Source organism: Elephas maximus, chromosome 6 (assembly GCF_024166365.1).
Source record: "Elephas maximus indicus isolate mEleMax1 chromosome 6, mEleMax1 primary haplotype, whole genome shotgun sequence".
Taxonomy (NCBI): domain Eukaryota; kingdom Metazoa; phylum Chordata; class Mammalia; order Proboscidea; family Elephantidae; genus Elephas; species Elephas maximus.
In genome coordinates, this window is record NC_064824.1 from 72718269 (window position 1) to 72736220 (window position 17952).

General features: G+C 40.1%; 1 protein-coding gene across 7 annotated transcripts in view; it reads right to left on the reverse strand.

Moving 5' to 3' along the window:
- Positions 1–17952, reverse strand: part of WIPF1 (WAS/WASL interacting protein family member 1) — a 142857-nt gene that overhangs the window by 61633 nt on the left and 63272 nt on the right. Inside the window, exon 2 of one of the 7 annotated variants that reach the window (XM_049887489.1) lies at positions 13449–13756. The exons of 5 other annotated variants lie outside the window; for them this stretch is intronic. The gene's annotated coding sequence lies outside the window, so the exon portion shown is untranslated. Of the gene's footprint in view, positions 1–13448; positions 16428–17952 lie in introns of those variants that run through there. One more of the 7 variants, XM_049887486.1, reaches the window with a different exon arrangement.

The window sequence follows — 17952 nt, forward strand, 5'->3', positions numbered from 1 at the left end:
TGGCATGACTCAAAATGAGAATAAACAGCTGCAAACACCCATTAATAATCAAAATGCGGAATGTATGAAGTATAAATCAAGGAAAATTGGAAGCTGTCAAAAATTAAACGGAATGCTTGAAGATCAATATCCAAGGCATTAGTTAGCTGAAATGGACTAGTATTGGCCATTCGGACAATCATATGGTCTACTATGTCAGGAATGACAAATTTAAGAGGAATGGCACCACATTCATCGCCAAAAAAGAACATTTCAAGATATATCCTAAAGCACAATGCTGTCAGTGATAGGATAATATCCATATGCTTATAAAAAAGACCACCTAATACGACTATTATTCAAATTTATACACCAACCGCTAATGTCAAAGGTGAAGAAATCAAAGATTTTTACCAACTTCTACTGTCTGAAATTGATCAAATATTCAATTAAGATGCACTGATGATTGCTGGTGATTGGAATGCAAAAGTTGGAAACAAAGAAGAAGAATCAGTAGTTGGAAACTATGGCCTTGGAGACAGAAATGACACCAGAGATTGTACCACAGAATTTTGCAAGACCAACAACTTCACTGCAACCTTTTTCAACAACATAAACTGCAACTATACACCTGGACCTTGCAAGATGGAATACACAGGAATCAAATGGACTACATATGTGGAAAGAGATGATGAAGAAGCTCAATATCATTAGTCAGAGCAAAGCCAGGGGCCAACTGAGGAACAGACCAACAACTGCTCATACGTTAGCTCAAGTTGAAGCTGAAGAAAATTAGAACAAATCCACGAGAGCCAAAGCATGACCTTGAGTATATCCCACCTGAATTTAGAGACCACCTCAAGAAGAAATTTGACGCATTGAACACTCATGATTGAAGGCCAGATGAGCTGTAGGATGACATCAAGGACGTCATACATGAAGAAAGCAAAAGGTCATTAAAAGACAGGAAAGAAAGAAAAGACCAAAACGGATATCAGAAGAGACTCTGAAACTTGCTCTTGGAAACAGAGTAGCTAAAGCGAACAGATGAAATAATGACATAAAAGAGCTGAACAGAAGATTTCGAAGGGGGGCTCAAGAAGACAAAGTAAAGTATTATAATGAAATGTGCAAAGACCTAGAGTTATAAAACAAAAAGGGAAGAATATAATCAGCATTTCTCAAGCTGACAGAACTGAAGAAAAAATTCAAGCCTCAAGTTGAAAATTGAAGGATTCTATGGGCAAGATAATGAATGATGTAGGAAGCATGAAGGGAAGTTGGAAGGAGTACACAGGATTACTGTACCAAAAATAATTCGTCGACATTCAACCATTTCAGGAGGTGGCATGTGATCAAGAACCAATGGTATTGAAGGAAAACGTCCAAGCTACACAGAAGGTATTGGAGAAAAACAAGGTTCCAGGAATTGACTGAATACCAATCGAGATGTTTCAATAAATGGATACAATACTGGAAGCACTCACTCATCTAGGCCAAGAAATCTGGAAAACAGCTACCTGGCCAATGAACTGGAAGAGATCCATATTTGCGCCCATTCCAAAGAAAGGTAATTCAACAGAATGCAGAATTATCAAACAATATCATTAATATTACACACAAATAAATTTTGCTGAAGATAATTCAAAAACAGCTGCAGCACTACATCAACAGGGAACTGCCAGAAATTGAAGCTGGATTCAGAAGAGGACATGAAACAAGGGATATCATTGCCGATGTCAGATGGATCTTGTCTGAAAGCAGAGAATATCAGAAAGATGTTTACCTGTGTTTTTTTGACTATGCAAAGGCATTTGACTGTGTAGATCATAACAAATTATGAATAACATTGTGAAGAATGGGAATTCCAGAACACCTCATTGTGCTCATGGGGAACCTATACATAGACTGAGAAGCAGTTGTTCAAACAGAACAAGGGGATGTTGTGTGGCTAAAAATCAGGAAAGGTGTGCACCAGGGTTGTATCCTTTCTTCATACTTATTCAATCTGTATGACGGGCAAATAACCTGAGAAGCTGGACTATATGAAGAAGAATGGGGCATCAGGATTAGAGGAAGACTCATTAACAACCTACAAAGTGCAGATGACACGACCTTGCTTACTGAAAGCAAGGAGGACCTGAAGCACTTACAGATGAAAATCAAAGGTTACAGCCTTCAGTACATATTATAGCTCAACATAAGGAAAACAAAAATCCTCACAACTGGACCAATAAGCAACATCATGATAAATGGAGAAAAGCTGAAGCTGTCAAGGATTTCATTTTACTTGAGCCACAATCCAACACCCATGAAAGCAGCAGTCAAGAAATCAAACGATGTATTGCACTGGACAAATGCACTGCAAAAGAACTCTCTAAAGTGCTATAAAGCAAAGATTCCCTTTGAGGACTAAGGTGTGCCTCACCCCTGCCATGGTGTTTTTAATCACCTCATATGCATGCGAAAGCTGGTCAATAAATAAGGAAGAATGAAGAAGAATGAATGCCTTTGGAAAAAAAAAAAAAGAATTGATGCCTTTGAATTATGGTGTTGGTGAAGAACACTGAATATACCAGGACTGCCGCAAGAACAAACAAATCTGTCTTGGAAGAAGTATAGCCAGAATGCTTCCTGGAAGAAAAGATGGAGAGACTTCGTCTCACATACTTTGGACATATTATCAAGAGGGACCAGTCCCTGGAGAAGGACATCATGCTTGGTAAAGTACAGGATCAGTGAAAACGACGAAGACCCTCAACTAGATGGGCTGACACGGGCTGAAACAATGGGCTCAAACACAGCAACGACTATTGAAGATGGCGGAGGACTAGACGGTGTTTCCTTCTGTTGAACATGGGGTCGCTATGGGTCGACACCAACTCAATAGCACCCAGCAACAACAACACACACCAGACACCTAGTAACCTAGGTGCTGAGGGAACACAGTGACAACCTTGTCTCTCCATGCTGACAGTTTGGCACGGAAACACACATGCTCAGCAAAACCTAAACTAACCAAAGGAACAAAAATTATGAGACTGTAACATAACTAGCCTTATTTCTTTGGGGGGGGTAAAACGCTTTTCACATGTGGAGACTATTCATATTTCTTTTGAAAGCACTATCTTTTCTTCTGTAATTTAATTAAAATGCAAAAATTTCCCAGATGGTCACCAACATCCAATACAAGTGGCCCCCAAGGGAAAACCCATGTGAGATATAGAGGTTTCTTATAACTCAAAGCGAACTGGTGGAAAGTCCCATTTTCACATCCTGCCAAGCACATACATACATGCACAGGGAGAAGCTACTGACATACAGATGACTGTGCACCCCTTCTGGTTGCCAATCATTAGGTCTGAAGCCCACGATGGGGTCTTCACAATTATTTGTGGGTTGGGAATAATCGCCATATTATTCCTTATTCAGGCTTTTCTCCAGCTATATGGTTACTGGGTGTCTCCCACTTTAAGACAGAACCATATGGACTCTTAAATACTTCCCCTGGGGTGCTCCGGAAACAAGGGTATATATACACCCCTGCACCTTTAGGTCTGACATCACCCATGTGCACACTGCAGGAAGGGCTCAGTGACCCATGACTCCCTTGGGGCTCTCTATCTGTGATAATCCAGGCGTGGCTGGTGCAGCTGCTACCTGAGAAATGTAGACCCAACCACTCTGGGGGTAGACAGGAAATGGGTGCATTTCTGTTTGCCACAACAGTGTGGGGTGCTCTTGGGATTCCTCCATTTTACATACAAACTCAAAGTGATAATTGCGCTGTTTTACTATTTCCTGAAATTTCCAGTAAAGCAACTGTCATATCAATTAAGAACTTTGTTTTGTTCAGATCTTCACCAAGAACTGTCTACCCCTTTTAGAAATTCATGGAACCAAGTACATTGCCACTTGTGGCAATTATGTCTGTAACTCTTACCTGAATAAGTCTGTAGGTGTAGCTGCCACATTACTGGTGATTTTATGTACAGATGTAAACACGTGACTACTTACTTCATTGTCTTCTAATGAGTTGTACCTGATCACTTACCAATTAGAATTAGGTTATGATAAATTAGTTTTACTTCTCTTTTTAATTACAAATAAAGATTACATTGATTTCGGGCTGGGAGGGAATTATGTTTGAGGTCGGATTATTTTATTTATAAGACTGAGGAAGGGGCATTAGGAAGTATTATTAATAAAAGGTGGGCCCTAGGTCAGACAAGGCTGAGAGCCACCCACTGCTTCTGGTGGGCTGCAGATGTTTGCACCTCCCTGCTCCGTGCACCATAGCTTCTCGCCCACCATCCTGCGAGCAAACTTCAAATGTCTCGCAGATCCTTGCAGAGCTGCTTTCTCCTGTATCTTAGCAGAGCCTGCTTTCCTCAGTGGCTTGGCCAAAAGAGAATTTGTTCTACTTGAATGACCTCAGATTCCCAGCCGATTTTGCTACCCCAAAAACTTCCCCCTCCCACTTGGCTACTCTGGATTCTCCAAGTGACTGACTGGGAAAACAGACTCTCGGAAAAACACTTTCAAGTTGTCTCTGAGGAGATAGATACTTGATCACGTCAAAGGCTAGACAACAAAAATGCTTCCCTCTGGAACAAGAGCATGTAAATTCCTTCAACTTAAAATATGTCTGCTGAGGTAACAGTAGGAACAGAAAAGGGTGTGGCCACAAGGTGATCCTCTACCATTCTGTGTTCGAGTTGTTTATTAATTATTTTTTGCTCAGTGCTGACTAAAGGATTCCATTCAAATCTTGGACCAATTCATTCTGTTTCAGATGCATAACGACAGGCCAGTCAGTGGCTTATGTAAAAAGCAGCTCCATGACTACATTTAAATATTGACTAGTTTAAGAACAACAAACCACAAAGACTTGAGGTATAAAAACTACATGTGGTTTATGTTTTGTAGGACACTCTCAGGGAGATAAATGGACAGAGTTGAGGAAAGAAAACAAAAATCTAACATGGCTTCTCCTTCCCTCAGCCCCACTGCCATTAAAAAACCACCACCACAACAATTAAAACCCAACCTAGGCGCTGCTTTTGCCTTTTGGGTGGCAGCTGTGTCCTGGCAAGGCAAATAAGCAGATGTCTGGGCACCATGGCTAAGGTCATTCTGTTAGCATAACCTTCACTTAGGTCAACAACTCCTCCCACCCCCAGCCCTGCTCCTTTGTCACTGTAGCTTCCTCCTTCCAGATTGGCGTCTCCAACCTGGAGGCCCGTCGCATCACTCACTACCTTTCTTCCCACTGACCTTGCCCCATGCTCATCCTGTTGGCCTTCTTCTGCAACCAAAAAGAATAACACAAAAAATTGTAGATTACTTTCTTGAAATAAAAATATTTTCTATGATAGTTTTTTTCTGGTCACCCTATTTGTGTCTTTACACTGTTAGCCAGGCACTGTTAGCGGCTTCTATGCATAGCAGTCATTCAACAAACACTTAGCATCTAATTTTGTGCCAAGGTGTTGGAGATACTACAGTGATCAAAACAGTCAAATTCTCCACCCTCACAGAATCGACATTCATACCTGAGTCAATGATATGATGGAAAGAAAATGAATTTATTGCCTGTTCTGGTGGTGCAAATGGTTTGCCCTTGACTATTAACCTAAAGGTTGGTGGTTCAAACCTACCTGGTGGATACCAGGGAAAAAAAGGCCTGGCAATCTGCTTCCATAAAAATTACTGCCAAGAAATGGAGCAGTTCTACTCTATAACACATGGGGTTGCCACGAGTTGGAATCGGCTTGACAGCTACAGGTTTTTTAATGTAGTGTACGTGTTTACTTGGGATGAGCTCACACTATCTTATAAAAGTATGAGATACTTATACAGGGTAGCCTCACAGAGATCACTGTCAGAAGGGCTGATGGAGGCAGGCCTTAATGCAAATGTACAGTGCTCCACAGTCCTTCGGAGGCTAGTAATTTCAATTTGAGAACTATTTACAAACAAATATACTTGATGGTATGCTGCTAGGCTAGTTTACAAAGGCCTGTTTAATTAATAATGTGACCAACCAAACTAAAACTTCAGTTCCAAGTCCTAAAGGAAAGAACTTCGAGGTGATGGAGGGAAGAGAAGGAGGAGGAAGAGTTCATTTACCTCTGGTGCCTCTGTCTTCTATCACAGGCCCGTCCTAAACTCTCCCCTGACCCGACTCAGGACCCTAAGGTGCTCAACCAGGTGTCAGGCGGAAAGCAAGCTGTTGTCTTTAGAGAAGGGGGTTGTTAATCCAAATGATGCTGAATTAGTGGACTTCTTGTTGGATAAAAAAAGATATTTGGTTAGAGGGAGATACCATATAGTAGAGTCACACTGTCCTGGGGTTAACTTCCTTAAGTTTCTTCCACTTTTCATAGTTTTCTTCCTTAAAGTAAGTAACACTTTTTTTTTTTCTTATTAAAAAAGCCATACATGGAAAAGTTTAGAAAATATAATTTTAAAAATCACTCATTAGCACCCAAAGAAAACCAGTTAACATTTCGGAATTTCCTTTCAGTCTTTTTTTTTTCTCTCTCTCTGTCCATTTACGAAACCCTGGAGGCATAGCGGTGAAGAGCTATGGCTGCTAACCAAAAGGCTGGCAGTTCAAATCTACCAGGTGCTCCTTGAAAACCCTATGGTGCAGTTCTACTCTGACCTTGAGGGTCGCTATGAGTCGGAACTGACTCGATGGCAGTGGGTTGGTTTTGGGTCTGTGCATTTAAAATGGGCAGACTGTATACATAATTTTATATTCCTTTTTACATATTTCCATATTATTAAATATTCTAATATAATTTTAATAGTTGCATATTTCATTTTATGGATGTCCTATTACGTAAATATTTTTCTATGTTAGATATTTAAATTGAGCCCAGTTTCATTATTACAAATCCTACTCTGATTAACTTATTATATCCAAATCTTATATCAAAATGTAGTCATTTCTGATTATTTCCTTAGGACAAATTTATCGGAGTATAATTACTGAAATAGAAGACACAGACTTTTTTTTGCTTGTTTGTTTTCAAGATCTTGATACATACTGTTAAACTGCTTTCTCAAAATTTTAGCAATTCTAACTCCCACCAGTGCCCATTTCATTTCTTTTCAGCATGTGCTAGTATCACTTTTCAAAATCTGTGCCAATTTGATAGGTGAAAAATCATATGTTTGAGCTGTTTTAATTTTCATTCCTTTATCAGTGAAATTGGCAATGTTCTATATGTTTATTATCTTCTCCATTAATACTGTGTCTTTCTCCATGAATGGTCTGTTATCTGGATCATTAAAAAAAAAAAAAATCAGAGTTTTAGTCTTATCCTTATTTCTTCCACTTTTGAAGCTAAAGATCACCTAAAAGCTCCATGATTTTTCATAAACAAAATAGAATGTTTAACCACCGTGGGGCTAGGTGGATAGCAGTGATCTCTTTCTTTTTTTTTGGGTGTTTATAAAACAAGTGTTCATAAATCAAGGACTGCCTCTATTCCCAACGGATACACACGTCAATGAATTCTCTTAGACTGCAGCTGTGGTTAATCTTGTCCGATGCTGCAGCCTAGGAGAATTTTCACTGTTTTCTAAGAAATGTCTCCATGTCATGTTGGGAGGGGGGCACAGGATTTCTAGGCATACCTCACCACAGTTCTTCCTGCCTCAAGGGCAAAGCGGAGATGCCTTGATTTATGTTATACACGTGCAGACACTGTAAACCCCTAAAGTCTTAAGTACAGAAAACAACCAGTTATCATTGAGTCGATACTGACTCACAGTGGCCCCATGTTTCAAAGTAGAACCACACTCCATAGGGTTTTCCTGTCTGAGACCTTTCTTCCAGGCCTTTCTTTCCAGCTGTCTCTGGGTGGGTTTGAACTGCCAACCATTTGGTTAGTAGTCAAGCACTTAACCGTCTGTGCCACCCAGGGGATCCTTAGCTGTCATTAAACAAACAAACAAAAATCACCGTTGAGTCGATTCTGACTCACAGTGACCCCATGTGTTACAGAGTAGAACTGCCTCATAGGATTTTCTTGGCTGTAATTTTTACAGAAGCAGATAGCCAGGCCTTTCTTCCATGGTGCTGCTGGGTGGATTCAAACTGCCAACATTCAGGTTAGTAGTCTAGCACAAATGGTTTGCGCCACCCAGGGACCTTTAAAAAAAAAAATTAGCTATCATTTTTTCTCCCTAATTATTGCTACTTGGTAAAGGAGGAAACAAGGGTGGTTTGGGGAAGGAGGGACAAGACTGAAAGATAAGACAAAGGAAGAAATAAAGTTGGTAAAGTGTTCACAGATGGATAATTCAGCGTGATGTGAGAATGAAGAATTTACGTACTATCTGAGAAAACCTGAAAAATAGTCATTTCCAAGTCTCCATTTTTATCGGTTGTACTACTCAGAAAAACCCATGGCCGTCCCGTCAATTCCGACTCATAGTGACCCTATAGGACACAGTAGAACTGCCCCCATAGGGTTTCCTAGGCTGTAATTTTTACAGAAGCAGACTGCCACATTTTTCTCCCATGGAGCAGCTGGTGGGTTCGAACCACTGACCTTTTAGTTAGCAGCCGAGCATTTATCCACTGCGCCACCAAGGCTCCCTGTTCTACAACTAGTTTTCAAATACACTTTGTCCAATTTTGAAAAGCTGGAGTTGATCCATTCAGTCTGTGCTGGTCCCATTCTCATTCACTAATGCCTCTGCATTTTTGTGCAATTTTCAAATAATACTAGTCTCGCTGGACATAAATTAACAAAAAAATACCCCACAAACTTCCTAAAAATACAACTTCACCTAAAAGTTAAGGGGCAATAAAGATTAGTAAATTGATTTTATGCTCACTGCCTTATTGCCATTTCATCTGGAAAGGGCTACTGTCAATCACTGGGTAACTTAAAGCCCCAGGAGGAGGATGGGAAGCCACTTGGCCCCAAATCCTCCACTGCAGAGAGCAGGCCTTCTCTCTGGCGCGCTAAGAAAATATCCAAGAGTGCTCTGGGGCAGTCTGACCCACGCAGGGAGTGGAAGACAGTGCTGATCTTCTAGGCTGCTTTATTCTCATGGTTGAGGAGTGCACAAAGGGAACAGGAACAGCCTGTGAGTGTATTCAGAGGTGGCACAAAATGGCCTGATAGAAAACAGGTCCCGAGGCAAGATCTGATTTCTCTGAGCAAGTCAGAAAACAAAACCATGATTCCTATCGTTATGACCAAGTTCAGTCACCACAAGATGATGGTACTCTGACCTGAAAGAAATTGGAGCAAACTGAATACCACACAGAAAAACACTTTTGAGTATCCAACTCTCATTGGCAGGGAATTCATGGAAAAACTGTGAAGATCACCAATGTGAAATCTTATTTTCCAAAGAACAAAGACTTCTGTGTACTGAGCTTTTATCCAAAATTTACTCCTATCTAATGCAAAATACCTTGTGGAGGCACTTGTTTTTTTTTCACTTTGTTGTTTTTGGGAATACAGAGAGTAAAACATACACCAGTTCAACAGTTTCCCATGTACCTGACTACACTCTTCAAGTTGTGCAATCATTCTCACCCCCCTTTTCTGAGTTGCTCCTCCCCCATTAACATAAACTCACTGCTCCCTGAGGTTTCTGTCTCATCTTTTGAGTTGCTGTTGTCAATTTGATCCCATATAGTTTGTAAAAGAGTATAATTTTACTAGTTAAGCTAAGATACATCTTTTACTAGCTAAACTAAAACACTGTTTGGTTTTAAGAAGACTTCAGGGGCACATTTTTGGTTTAAGGTTTGAAGATTATCTCAGGACAATAGTTTCAGGGGTTCATTCAGCCTCCATGGCTCCCGAAAGTCTACAGTCAATGAGAATTTGAAATTCTGTTCTGCATCTTCCCCTTTTTTTGATTAGGATTCTTCTACAGAATCTTTAATCAAAACATTCAGTAACAGCAGCCAGGCACCATCCAGTTCTTCTGGTCTCATGGCAAAGGAGGCTGTTGTTCACGGAGGCAACTAGCCATGCACTCCGTAGCCTCCTCCTATTCTTGACTCTCCCTCTTCCTCTCTTGGTGGAGGCACGTTTCTGAATACACCCACTCCTCACTTATTGACTATCTTGTTATCCGACATTTTGCATTTGGGACAATAGTAAAAAATCCACCATGCAACTATTTTGAGCATTAACAACGCACATCTGACAGTAACAAATGCCAAAGTGCAAAGTGAGGGTAATGCTGGCTGTGATGGTTAAGGTTATGCATCAACTTGGCTGGGCCATGATTCTCAATGGTTTGGCAGTTATGTAATGATGTAATTTGGCAGTTATGTGATGAAGCAGTCATCCTCCATTTTGTAATGTGAGGTAGTCATTCTCCCATTTTTACATAACACCCATTTTCACATAATGACCTGGTCTTTGGAACCTAACCATGTCAATAATTGAGGAGTGAGTATATTCTTCACTAGCACTATCTCCTGCAATTCTCTTCTCATAGTTGCAAATGTTGAGGTAAATTTTTTCTATTGCTTTTTTCCCTCGTATCTTGAAAATATAAATGAGCGTTTCTCAAAAATGTTTGCAGATACACAAAAATGACAGTATCTCAAATATACGCATAAGCAACATGCAGAAGTTTAAGCATTAGAGAAAAATATTAACAACTATTCTACTCTGCAGCATTAAAGCCTATCTATGTTTTGTTTTTTTTTATGACATATATGGAAACCATCGTGGTGTAGTGGTTAAGTGCTATAGCTGCTAACCAAAAGCTCAGCAGTTCAAATCCACCAGGCGCTCCTTGGAGACTCTATGGGGCAGTTCTACTCTGTCCTATAGTGTCGCTATGAGTCAGAATTGGCTCGATGGCAACGGGTTTGGTTTTTGGTTTTGGCGACATATACGTAATTAGTCTTAAACATGCAACTTTAAAAAACGTTTTTAAATTGTACCATGACTTTATTTTAAAATGCTCAAAAACAGTGTATAACATATTGCTCAGGGAAGTAAGTGATACCTATTACTGCTTTACTAGAATTTGTGCTTTTACAAAAAAATATAGCCCATGAAAGGACTGGGGCCGCTCAGTGCAAGCCGCCACTCCCACAAAAGTAAGCAATTACATTTTTAAGAATATAAAATCAGAATTTGGTAGGAGTCAAATTAGTTTTTTAATGCACAAATCTGAGGATATAAAACTCAATATGAACTTACTACGGTTATATTTTTAAAGGTCAAGTTTGTTTTTCTTAGCATAAATATAAAAGTACTTAAAGATTCATAATTTACTCTTGAGATTCTATAAAATATTACTATCTTTATGACAAAAGCAACTTATAAATGTACGGAAAAGGAAATTATATTTATAAAACACGTGAGTAAAAGCAATTTGTACATTTGAATATAAAAGTATTCAAAAGTAGTTCACTGCTTAAAAAAAGTAACGCATAATAAAAGCAAAGTTAAACATGGCTCTACTCAGCAGTTCACTCAAATTTATCAGGGCCAGAGAACCTGGAGGTATCAAAAATGAAGCAGAAAGAATTCAGAAGAGTTCTGTGAAATTCACAAAAAAAGACGGCAGGTCAAGGGACATCTGAGGATATTATTTTAGCCTAAATGTTGAGAGTATCATTCAAATGTGAAAGCCAATACCTACTATTAACAAAATGAACTTTTCTACTGGTGAGCTCAGATGACGGCCCACCCTCATCATACGCCAAAATTAATGGATGAAAAATCATTTCATGAAGTTGTGCAAAAGCATGCAATATACTAGTAAAGTTTTGCTGCCATCCCTCAATCATCACTTTGCTTGGCTAGGCTGGCGGCCAGCAGGAATATCTCCCTCTGCAAAACTTTTTGAAAATAATGACTTGGAGGAAGTGGTGTGCTGATACTACGAAAAAAATCCCTCAGAGATAGTTCAAAAAGCATCTGTATAAGGCTCAGAGGAGGAAACAAATGGCTCAGCTAATTCCAACTCAAAATAAACCCAAGAGACCAGTTCACCTTGGCCAAAGCTACGCACATGCAGGAAAACTGGGAGACGGCAATTATCCAATGATTTTGTTCTGGGTCAAAAGGGAGCAAATGGCAGGGCTATCTATCCTGGGGTCAAGATAGAATAAGAAACTCCCATCCCTCATGGCTTCAGAATCAGGTGTGTACAGTAAGATTTGACACTTTTCTTTCCATGAGACAGGTGGGCCCTTGACCTCTCCTGTAATGCAGGCCTGATGTTCCTATCTGAAGCCCCTCTTAGATGAGAAGCTAATTCCGAGCCTTCAACTCATGGTCTCTTCATCAAAGATGCCTTTTCTTGGTTCTTCCTTCTACAGTATTGTCCTTAAAGAGCTAAAGAAGGGAGTAAAAAAGTAAGATGCCTTAAATACTAGTTTCTTTTGTCAAACTTGGGCTGAAATGCAACTGCAATCTTTTTAAAATGACTAATACTGAACTTCTAATTTTTGAGTATTTAAAAATATTCTTCAAATTAAGTGAAACATCAGTGACAAAGATCATGTTTTATTTGGTTTTGAAAGCCATCTGGAGTTTTCTGTAAAAGCAGCTACTTTTCTGAGAGAACTGGTGGTGATAGCTACCAAACTTTAAAAAAAGGTCTTTATTTTTATTTTAAAATAACTTTTATTTGAGATCTTGAAATATCACAGCAGAACTCTTTAAACTGCTTTTCCATTCTTAGTTTTGTATTAATATTTTTGATGTCTTTAATGCTAATAGGGTCAAAGAAGTTCAAAGAGTCCTTTGGTTCTGGTCATCTAAGGAAATCCACCTCACAGCTGAAGAGCTTGTATGTATTTTATTTTACTTTTTTGAGAGGAAGACAGAAAAGAGTGATTGAACTTTAATATCAGAAACTTGTGTCACTGACCTTCAACTGGGTAGTGAGATTTTTTCAGTTCAAAGGTTTAGGGCTCAGATCACATGTGGAGACAATTAAAAATGTTTTAAATAATGCTCTCCCTTCTTCTTCAAGTGTTGGTCATAATGTTTAAGCTGGGCACAGGAAGCAGAGATTTTGTCTCCGCCGCAGTAGCTTGCTCCTGGGCAGATTCACAGGGCAGTTCCAAGCTCTGCAGTTTTTGCCATTTGTCTTTCTAGGTGGTACACCAGTCAGCAATCCTCTGTGGCTCATAAAACCCAACATAACCTCTGGGCTACTCTGGAAAAAACACATTGAGTAATACGGGACAGAATGCTTTCTGTTCAATGTTTCCAGTGCTATTTTCTGGCCAGAAGAAATACCAAATCACAGAGGCATCTGGAAAAGATAGACAGCTAAGACAGAACAATGATCTTACAAAGCCTGTGAGCATGGACCCCCAAACATTCATCTGCCCATTTCCTGCTATCTGCTTAGCGTTGAGCTACAGGCATCAAAGCAAATAGTAATTTCTATCGGACTTGACGCAAGTGCTTGTGCAGTTTCAAAGTGGTAGCGGGTAGACTTACAGGGAGTGAGATGTTGCTGTTTTGATCACTTTGAGGACACAGGGTGCAGTGAGAAGATGCAGTCTGTGGCAGTGATCATGAAAGAAGGGAGCACAGTCCGTGTGAACGTGCATCCTGTGGTATTAATGTCCTCCACTGCAGTCAGCTTTGCCAAGGCCTCACTCAGGTGAATAAAGTAATCAGAAGGCCCACAAACATATAGTTCATCCATTTCTTGGCTGGTTGATGGCAGGGCAAGAACTGAATAAAGACACCGGAAAGCAGGCAAGTTGCAATGCGAACTGACGCAGAGGTGGAAAGGGCGTAGCCTAGAAAGACAGAGGTTCAATAAAGGTCTCTGAGGTTTTATTTCATTTCTACAGCCTTAGTCATCTAGTTTCCTTTGTGGATTTTTAACAGTAACTAAATTAATCGGTATGTTAGATGGAAAATGCCAAAGGTCATCTTCAGCAGGGTTAACTGTTTTCCACCTATCTTCTAAATTCTACAGTTCTCTTTTCAGAATAATTTAAAATGCCTTAAATACAAGAGCTTCCTTTCTACCTGACAAGTTCCTACGTTCCCCTTCTAAGATCAGCTACAGCTGGGCCCACCCTAGCCATGGCCAACTGGATAAGAGCAGACTCCTGGCTCAAGGGCGCTGGTCCTCAAGCTGAGAGCACACCGTGAGAGCCTGAAAAACTCTGCCCACACAAAGGAAATAACTCACTAGGCCATCCAGATGCCTGCTTGCCGCAGAAATATGACTGGGAAACATGGAGAGGGGCAGGCAGCTCATACTACTGAGGAAGCAAAAAGAGGCAAAAAGGAACGGCTGAGCCAGTTAACTGGAAGACATAAAAGAGGAGCTCAGCCATCTCCTGGGAGAAAGGGAACATCGTGGTTTTTCAGGTAATCAAATTGCATCCTCGTCTTCAATAATTTTAATAATAATAATAGTAACAATAATAATAATTACGATTGTTGTGTGCCATCAACCAATTCCAATTCATAGTAATCCTGTATGACAGAGTAGAATTGCCCCATAGGGTTTCCTAGGCTGTCATCTTTACGGGAGCAGATCACCAGGTCTTTTCTCCTACGGAGCTACTGGGGGTTGGCAGCTGAGTGCTTAATCATTGCGTCAGTATTAGCTCTTACTATGTGCTAAGGACTGTTCCATGCACTTTTACAGGTACTATTAACTCATTCAACTACCACAACTTTATAAGGTATATATTGTAGTTGTTGTTGCTATTATTATTTTTATTTTATAAATGAGGGAACTGAAGCATAGAGAAGATAAGTAACTTTGTCCAAAGCCACACAGTTTGTAAGTGGCAAAGCCACAATTAGAACTGAGATAGTCTGGCTGCCAAGTCCATGCTTCTAACCAGTATGGGCCTCACTGTGGGGTGGTGCAGAATTCCCTGTCTCCTTTATTACCCATCCTTCCAATAAAGCCTCTCTACATTAATTAAAAAAAAAAAAAAATTTTTTTTTTTTATTAAGGAGGGTCTCTTTCTTGCTCTCCTACTATCTCACAATTGGGATTTTTCTTGGCTGCACTCATACTAATCTTATTAACTTAAAACCTGCTGCGGTCGAGTTGATTCTGACTCACAGCGACTCTATAGGACAGAGTAGAACTGCCATAGAGTTTCCAAGGAGCGCCTGGTGGATTTGAAATGCCGACCTTTTGGTTAGCAGCCGTAGCACTTAACCCCTACGCCACCAGGGTTTCCTATTAACTTAAGTATACATTTAGTTGTTCATTCAAGAACTGTTTAATGCTTGTTATGTGCTAGTCACTTCTAGGAACTTTGGAAGCTACATGTAAGAGTTATCCCTGTCCTAACCATCAGGAACTTTGTATTTGGTAGGGCAAGACTTGGCCTACACACAACCACCATACTAGAAAGTCCTCAAGTGATTACACTGTAAGGTCACACTTAGAGCACTATGCATGATAGACACTGCATCCTCCCTTTGCATAATATATATTATATTCTTAGCTCACTGATGAAATAATCCCTAAAAAGCACATTTTAAACATCACCAAACAACAGAAGACATAAAGATGGCTTCCTTGGAGGTCTTCCTTTCTATGATTAAGAGAGTCAGGCAGGAGGGATGGCAGCAAGTCACGATCATACTGGCTGGGAACAGCTCTGTAAGTCATGTTGCAGTATTCCTCACTGACACTGCAAAGCAGTGGTGAGTTCTGGCAAGACGTCACCGGAGGCGAGACACCATGGGCCTCTTCCTCTGTTCTACCAGAGCTCACTGTCTGCAACTCAACCATGGCTCTTAGCCCCATTGCCCCCAAACAGGTATTTATATATGTATCTGTACAGTTGGAATCAACTCAAGGGCAATGGGCTTTTACTTGAAAGGAGCCCTGGTGGTGCAGTGGTTAAAGTGCTCAGCTTCTAGCTGAAAGGTCAATGGTTTGAACCCACCAGCCGCTCTGCAGGAAAAAGATGCGGCAGTCAGCTTTCGTAAAGATTAACAGCCTTGGAAATCCTGTGGTGCAGCTCTACTCTGTCCTGTAGGGTTGATATGAGTAGGAATCAACTCAGCAGCAGTGGGTTTTGGGTGAGTAGCACTTGAAAGGAGCCCTGGTGGTACAGTGGTTAAGCACTCGGTTGCTAAAAGAAAAGTTGGTGGTTCAAACCCACCAGCTGCTCCATAGGAAAAAGGTATGGCAGTCTGCTTCCATAAAGATTACAGCCTTGGAAACCCTATGGGGCAGCTCTACCGGGTCACTGTGAGTCAGAAATGACTCCATTGCAATGAGTTCGCTTTAACGGTTAGCACTTGAAGGTTGGCCTCCCAGATGCCATGTGTCACATTTTCTCATTTCTCCACCCCTACATATAGCACCCAGCACTCTGCTTTGCATGTGGTAGGTGCTCAGTATATTTTAAATAATTTTTTCCCAAATTATGACAGTAGCACATGTCTACTGTGGGAAGCTGCGAACACAAATAAGTTTAAAGACGAAGATAAATTACCCATAATCCTACTGTGTAGAAATATGCATTGTTTACTTTTCACGATATGTGTATAAAATTTTTAAAAATTAGGATTGTAAGGCATATTCAATTTTTTTAAATCTTCTCATGCTACCATATTCTTTGAAAACATGATTTTTAATGACTGACTAATATTCTACATCAGAATTTGTTTAGCATTCTACCGCTGGTCATTTAAGTTGTCTCTTTCTTTGCTTATACAAATGTGCTGATATCGATATCCTTATACACAATTCTTGTGTACTAGGATTATGCTATAGAATAAATTCTAGAAAGAGAAGTACTGGATCAAAGAATTTGAACAACTTGAAATCTCTTGATACATATTGCCAATAGGCCCATTCAGAAGGCTTTTACTCCCTCTGCCAGCATAAAAGAATGACCCATTCACCATATCCTTGCCAACACTGGATATTACAATCTTAAAAAATCTTTATCTTCACTTGGTTTCTTCAAATGAGTCAGGACAGTACATATATTTAAACTCCATTCTCCTAAGTAAAATTTCAGAAGGGCCACGTATACATTAAGAGCAAAACAAGTCTATAATCAGTAGTCCCCAACTTCAAGCCCCTTGAAGCCTTAAAATATTTTAGAATTTTAGAAATGGAAATTAAGGATCACAATGGTTTCAGTTTGTAAATAAGGTAACCAAAGCTCGGAGACCTGGATAAAAGCTGGAACTAGGATCTAGGTATCTTGCCCTATTCTCTAAAATAGGTGGAGTCATCATCCTAAGAACAAGCAACAAACATTACTAGACTGAAAGTACAAAGTACAAAGAAAAACAAATAGCATATGAATATATTCAAACAAACAAAAAAAAACTACTATTGTTCTAAATTCCATCTTATTTTCATGACCCAAGTTAGAGTAAACTGTTCCATAAGCAAAAGCAAAAATTCACATCTACCACTCTACCCTTAAGGTCTCTGACTAAATCTAGAACATTTTTTTTCTCCTGGAACCACTAAAATAATCAGCCTTTATCCATCATTCTCTCATTCATCCAACATTTACTAAGTATACACTATGGCCAGACACTGTACTAGGTACTGGGAAGGAAGGAAGAAGGGCAACGAGGTAAGAAATGAGGGATTCATTCTGGCAGAAGCTGGGGAGGAAGACACGTGAGCAAATAATCATTAACACAGGGGACCAGGCTGTGATGGGGGCTGCACCAAGCACTGGGGGAACGGCAGAGCAATGGCTATGGAAGGCTTCCCAGAGGAGGTGACACACGAGCTTTGCCTGTGCTTGCAAACAGTCTACTGGGCAGAGAAAGGGAGAAGAGCATCCCAGCCAGTGGGAGACTTCAACATTGATCAATGTAACAATTACTAATGAGTTATTCAAGTTGTCAAGGATTTCATTATACTTGGATCCACAATCAACACCCGTGAAAGCAGCAGTCAAGAAATCAAACAATGTATCGCATTGGGCAAATTTGCTGCAAAAGACCTCGTTTAAAGTGTTCAAAAGCAGAG